A 6,504-nucleotide genomic window follows, 5' to 3' on the forward strand; every position below is an offset into this window, starting at 1 on the left:
CACGCCGCCCCCGCCCCGACCACCTCCCACGTCGTGGCGGCGCCCCTGCCCCGACCACCTTCCACGCCCCAGCAACTACCTCTCCCCTTCCCAGTGGCTCCCGGCGGTGGGGAGCTGCTCTGACCAGCCTACTCCTCCAAAGACCGCTCAAGGTCAGATCCGGCGACCCCAGCTCTTTCTGTTTCTTTAGTGTGACCATTGTTGTGCGATTTCTCCCCCACCCCTCAGGCCACGACGAGGACGGATGCGTCAATGCACGATTCGCCGACGCCTGGCCAGTGGTGCAGTTGCATGGGTGTTGCAGTGATCGGCTCCTCTCCGGCCACAAGGGAAGAGGAGATGCTCCTCCATGCAGTTCCGCCGTGCATGTACCATGTGGACTGCACTCCTCTTCTCACAAGAGGGCTCGGTTTGTTTTTTCAGTTTGGACACGGTCGGAGCTTGCCGCATCCCACATCTATAGGGGGGCAGCTCGGAGCCCACCGACGTGTAGTTTCGACAGCTCGTCCCGTGCAGCTCGGTTTGCGCGGGCAAGCGGTTTGGCATCTTGCATGGTGCAGTTCGGTAGGGCTTTGACACCCCCACGACGACCCGTGGTTGGATCCAGGCCGCAACGGCCACCCGCGACGCCCCGATGCAGGGTCATGCTTGAGACGTTCATTGCACTGTTGATGGCATTTTATACTTTGTAAATTGAGAAGTGTCTATGTAAAATTTCAGTTTGTTGTGACACCACTAGTATAAATTCCAGCTCAGATGTCCCCTGGATGTGTGGGATGCATCCCCCTGTGTTGAAGTTTTTTGCCCTCCCCCGGTGATCAACGTGTGATAATGGTGTGTTTTCAATTTTTTGCATTGTATGTGCAGTGCACATGTGCCGCCCCCTTCAGTGCAGTAGTCTTGTTTGTGCAGTGCAAAACATGCGCCAATTAAAAACATCAAGGACAAACGTATGCAGATAAAAGTAATGCAGTTAACTTGACCATTTGATGCAGTGTGGTCGGTCCTCTGATGATGCTCATCTTGTAAGTGCAAGAAATTTTTTTACCGAAATGATGAAAAGAGTAATGCGATTCACTTCTAGATATTGTTGCGGTCCACTCATGCCCGATGTGAAGTGCGGTCCATTTCCTCGCCTGAGAAAATTTACGTCTGAATAAAACAAATCATGAAGTTCGCTTGCCCGTCAGATGCAATGCAGTTTTCGTCAGATGTGGTACGGTTCTCTGTTGAATGAAGTTCACTCACTGATTTGGGTGTCGCAAAAAGCAGTGTCCGCATTTTGGTAATTTTTAAACTGCTCTTAAACCGTAAAGAATTGGAGGAAGTGTTCTACATGAAAAAGTTGCGTCTCGATGGTATCTTTCCAACGGCACATCGTTTGGATCATTTCGACGCGTGGTTTCAAAAAATTTACGAAAAAACGGCCACAACCACTCGTCGTCCGCCGCACGATTTTCAAAATTAAATTAAAACCGTAAGCAAACTCAAAAACATTTAAACATATCGAAGTTGCGACTCGTTCGTAGCTTTCCAATGGCGTATACACGTCTCATTTTGACAAACAGTTCAAAAACTGGAGTGAAAACAATACAAAAATTGTAAAAAAATAAAAAGAATAGAATTCCGCGATTTACTAAATTTAAAACTGCTCTTAAACCGTAACGAATTAGAAAAAATAACACATATGAAAAAGATGCGGCTCGACGATATCTTTCGAACACCATATCGTTTGCTTTATTCCGATGCGCGGTTTAGAAAAAATCACAAAAATACGCTCGCTGCATTCTGTCATATGCTCGGCTGCACATTTTGCATAGCTATCCAACGGTATATTATACTCCTTGTTCCGACAAACGGTTTAGAAACTGGAGCGAAAATAATGCTGAAAAAATGCATTCAGTTTTTTCTGGTGACATAGGGATGCAGTGCCCCGCGTTGAGTGTGCACTGCAAAAGTGTTATCAGAATAACTATTCTGCTAATATATATATACATCTGGGTTATTCTATTTCGTGAAACAGAATATTATTCTATTACTCAACTTGGACTGACGATTTTAGGCGGTTGTACTGATGATTTTCATCTCATTGAACCCTGAGCTATTTTTCTCTACAGGAGCGCGCACGCCATGGCGTGGGCGAGAAGCGGAAGGAGATGGGTGCCTCTTGCCTTGCTCCCTTGCGCATACATGGTAGAGTGGCGGTAAAACTCCACACGCAGGCGGCGACCGGAGCATGAGGGAACGCAGGGGAAGCAGAGAAATACGCGTCCATGCCGGCAGGGGACTTGGCGCAGCGACGGCAAACCGAGCGGAAAAGAGAAGAGCTCGATCACGTCGTACGTCGCTCGGCCGATCGAGATGTACTAGGCGATCCCCTACAACGTTGGCCGGCTGCTGGCGTGCCCGCGGCGGTCCGAGCAGGCCGAGGCCGAGGGCGCGGCCGGCCAGGAGGGAGGGCTCACGGCTCGCCGACGCGGCGGCGAAGGGCGACGGCGGGGAGGCGGTGAGGAGGGCGGTGGCAGAGAGCCTGGTGCTGGTGGTGGGGAGGCGCGGGTGCTGCCTCAGCCACGTGGTGAAGCGGCTGCTGCAGGGGCTCGGGGTGAACCCCTCTGTGCACGAGGTCGCCGACGAGGCCGAGCTCGCTGCGGCGGTGGCCGGGAACGCTGGAGGCGAGGCCGTCGTCGCGCTGCCGGCGGTGTTCGTCGGTGTGAGGCTCCTCGGCGGGCTCGATCGGCTCATGGCCGTGCACATCTCCGGCGAGCTCGTGCCCATACTCAAGGACGCCGGCGCGCTCTGGCTCTGAGTCTCTGACTCTGAGCAAAACCAAAGATGCATACGGGACATGGTACTACGGACGTACGAACAACCATTTGATCATGAGTTAATCTTCTTTTCATTTCTCCTTTGACTCTTGATGAGATCATGTGAGTTACTGCTGCTCGATCTTCAGTCTCTCTTGATTGGGATCAATAATGGACTATCGGCTTAGCTATAGTTAGGCCTAAATTCTTTTGATTAGGGTAGGAAAAATTAGGAACTATTGTGCCATCTCGTGCTTATTTTCGACCACACGCTTGTAAATACATGGATGAGTGAAGAGGGGTGTACTATTTAGCACTGTATAAATCATGTTCCTTTCATCTTGCACATCAGTTTTCTAGATGCCAATTCATTATGTCTTTGAAGGTTTCTTCTAGCAGGCTTATGATGTTATCACGAAATGGCACTGTGTTGGATATTTGTAATCCATGACGGGGTGCTTGTTTGTCGCAGCTGATTTTCCCTCTCTCTTCTTCTATAGTACTCCTATTTTTCATAGATTAATTTTGAATTCTTCTGAAAACAGAGGACTCGAACTGATCTTCAATTTTTGGGTTTGTACTGAGCGGTTTTCATGGACTGGACTTTACTATGTTTTTTCGGTAAGATTTTCCTCGTAACTTTCCAACGATCTATGGTATCATCGTCCCCGAACTTGCATGATATATATAGTTGAACTAAATGACAGTTTTTTCAAAAAGAAAATATTTGTTTGCAGCGATGTTTTGGACTTCTCCCCTTTTAGACTTGAACATTTACCATTTGAATTTTCATATGGGGTTTCCTTTTTTGTTTGAGCTTTTTTCGCGTCCCGAGCATGTGGCCGGGGCACGGCGCGTGTTATAGGGTTTTCTTTTGAACTCCCATTTTAGTAATACATGGACTTATGTGACGGTAGGTATTCTTGGACTAGCACACGACGGTAGAGCACACACACTAAACATTCTAAAGTCCTCTAAGCTACAACATTTGGGGCGCGGTTAACAACGGCGGCGATTGCGGCGGCACTCGTACTGGTCTCTGTGTGTGTTTGTATAGAGGAGGTATTTTTTCATAGAGTAATTTTGAATGGTTCCGAAAAAAGTACTTGAACTGATGCCCGTATGGGTTTGTACTGAGGGTGTTTTCGCATACTAGACTTCACTTTTTTTGGTATGGCTTTTCCTCCAAATTTTCAATGGTTTATGGTTTTCATAGTCCTCGAACTTGCATGGATTATATCATTGAACCGAATGATATTTTTTTGAAAAGAAAACGTTTTGTGTTTTCTTTAAACTCATTTTTTTTGCTACGATGTTTTGGACTTCTCGCGTTTTGCGACTTCATGTTTGAACATACAACCGATGAGGCTAGATCAAACATTTTGATGAAAATAGTAGTTCAAACATTAAAAACTGCAGAAACAGTAGAAAATTTTAGTTCAGTTACTCTTGCTCAATCACAATCGGGCAGGCCCTGCTCAACACCACCTACCAAGACAGAAAAACTACACCGAACATGTGTTGGACTTACGTACAGGAAGCTGGCATATAGTGCAAAAGAAATGAGATACGTCACAAGGTTATAACCGAGGAAACTAGATCAACCACAAAGAAGTGTAGCAATGTTCTTCGCAAACCAAACCAAATCATCTCAGGTTTCGATTATCTAACATGAACAAAAGAGATCCGGAACACACACGACGTCTGCAAAAGCTTCATCAGCAGCAAACTCACAGCAGGATCCCACGAGTGTGAATTAACAAGGGTGGCATGGCACCAAGTTACTGCACCAGCTTAATTCCTACTACATACTGTACTTAGCAGTGGTGGTGCCACTAGTGGCGGAGGTGATGTTATCTATGATGCACAGATGACACTCTCAGGACCTCCTCTTCCTCTTCTTCTTGTCCTCAGACTTGTCGCCTGCGTTCTTGAGCTGCAATGGAACACAGCACCGTCAACCATCTCAATGGATCACATCATATAAAAATGAATCGATTTAGCAACCATGGGTGGAGGATGAGTAGTCAGCCAAGGTGGCTAGGGTGCTTACCCCGATGATGAGGACACGATGAGGACAATGAGGAAACCGGTGAAGAGGGTGAGTGTGTGCTTGATGTAGCCCATGACGTCGTGGCGCGCCCTCTCGATGATCTCCTTTGTGTCATACACCATGTTGAACTTGTTGAGTTCTGATTTTTGAACCTTCCCAATAGAAATACATGTACTGGGCGGTACAATATTGTTGAGCAGCTGACCCACACAAACAAATACACTCCTGGAGTGCACACGCAAAATCATTTACAAAAATAGTGGTAGCAAGAAGCAATAAACAGCTGCACATACACGTGTTTTTTAGGGTGAAGCAACGGAGAGGCAAAGGTGTACGCATCATAAACTTCATCCTGTTTTATGATGAGCACATCCACGATGAATCCTGTTTTATGTTAACCAAGTGAAAGTACGGTGCTCATTCTGAAGCATAACCACAAGCACTTGTTTCTATTATATGAAGATGGAAACACAAAGGAAATCAGACTCACCATCAGAAGTAGATGAACTGAAAAGCGTACAAAAGTTGAACTTGTGCATACAAAAGACAAACTAAATCACCATCTCTGTACTGAACTTATGTATCTATACAATGCAATCCTATTATTATATCTTGTCAAAAATCTCAAATTAAAATTTGAACTTATCAAACATGCACATGGAACGGACAACAATTCACATAAATACTGTGTTACTTCCCTAGATGCTTCTACAATCACAGGAAATACAAGTCTACCCACACTACTATCCCAACCAAAATTGAAACTTCCATTCACAGGTTGTGGTGGAGTTTTCAACTTGTAACAACTAAAACACTTTAGCCTTAGTGTAACATCAAAGCTTAAGAAAAAATGTCAGTTCTCATTGGGCATATGAACAATCAATCACCTTCTCTGCATCAATGGAAAATCATAGTTCAGTACAAGAAATCAAATTAGCAATCATTTTTTTTAGGTGAGAGATAAGAGAGAGGAGATACAAACGGGGAGTTCAACCCCGCTGCTACATCCTCCTCGGCAGAGGAACGCAGTGATGATGCCACTTCATTGCTATGCTTACAGACAAACTGATTGGTGAAGTGCAGCAACAAGTTATTTGCCACATGGTGAAGCAAACAACAGCAGCGGAGGGTGCCCAAATGGACAAAGAACTTGCTTGTGGTTTTATTTTGAACTTGCCTGGAAGTAATACTTGTACTCTAGTCCCAGTACAAGTATCATGCCTATAATTTGTAAAGAAAAAAAAAGATGAAGAAATTACAAACAAAAAGATTAAAATAAAAGTTGAAACAACAGAGAAACTATGAAGGAAATAGCATGAGTGATCTTCTAGTTGAAGCACTATATTTTTACTGATATTTTTTTTGTCAGTGAACTTCTGTAATTTAGGTACTAGAACTCACTGATGTTATTTACTCTTCGTTTTTTGAAGGCATTTTTCAGTACATGTTGAACTCTTTTTTAAACACACCCACAGTTGAAATGGATTAGTACATGAGGAAAATATCAGTTTTTCATAAGCAAAACTTGCACTGAATTAGTTAAACTCTGAATATGTATAGAGAACATTAGAGTCTCATGCTACTCTAGGCCACACACCGAACCAAGCTTTTTAGCATGATGCATCTTTCTTTAGAAGAAAACTTTTG

General features: G+C 44.9%; 1 pseudogene; it reads left to right on the top strand.

Annotated features, from left to right (window-relative positions):
* The first annotated feature begins 2,361 nt into the window (after positions 1 to 2,361).
* Positions 2,362 to 2,872, top strand: LOC119335311 (annotated as a pseudogene).
* The last annotated feature ends 3,632 nt before the right edge of the window (positions 2,873 to 6,504 follow it).

This window comes from Triticum dicoccoides, chromosome 7B, assembly GCF_002162155.2.
Source record: "Triticum dicoccoides isolate Atlit2015 ecotype Zavitan chromosome 7B, WEW_v2.0, whole genome shotgun sequence".
Taxonomy (NCBI): domain Eukaryota; kingdom Viridiplantae; phylum Streptophyta; class Magnoliopsida; order Poales; family Poaceae; genus Triticum; species Triticum dicoccoides.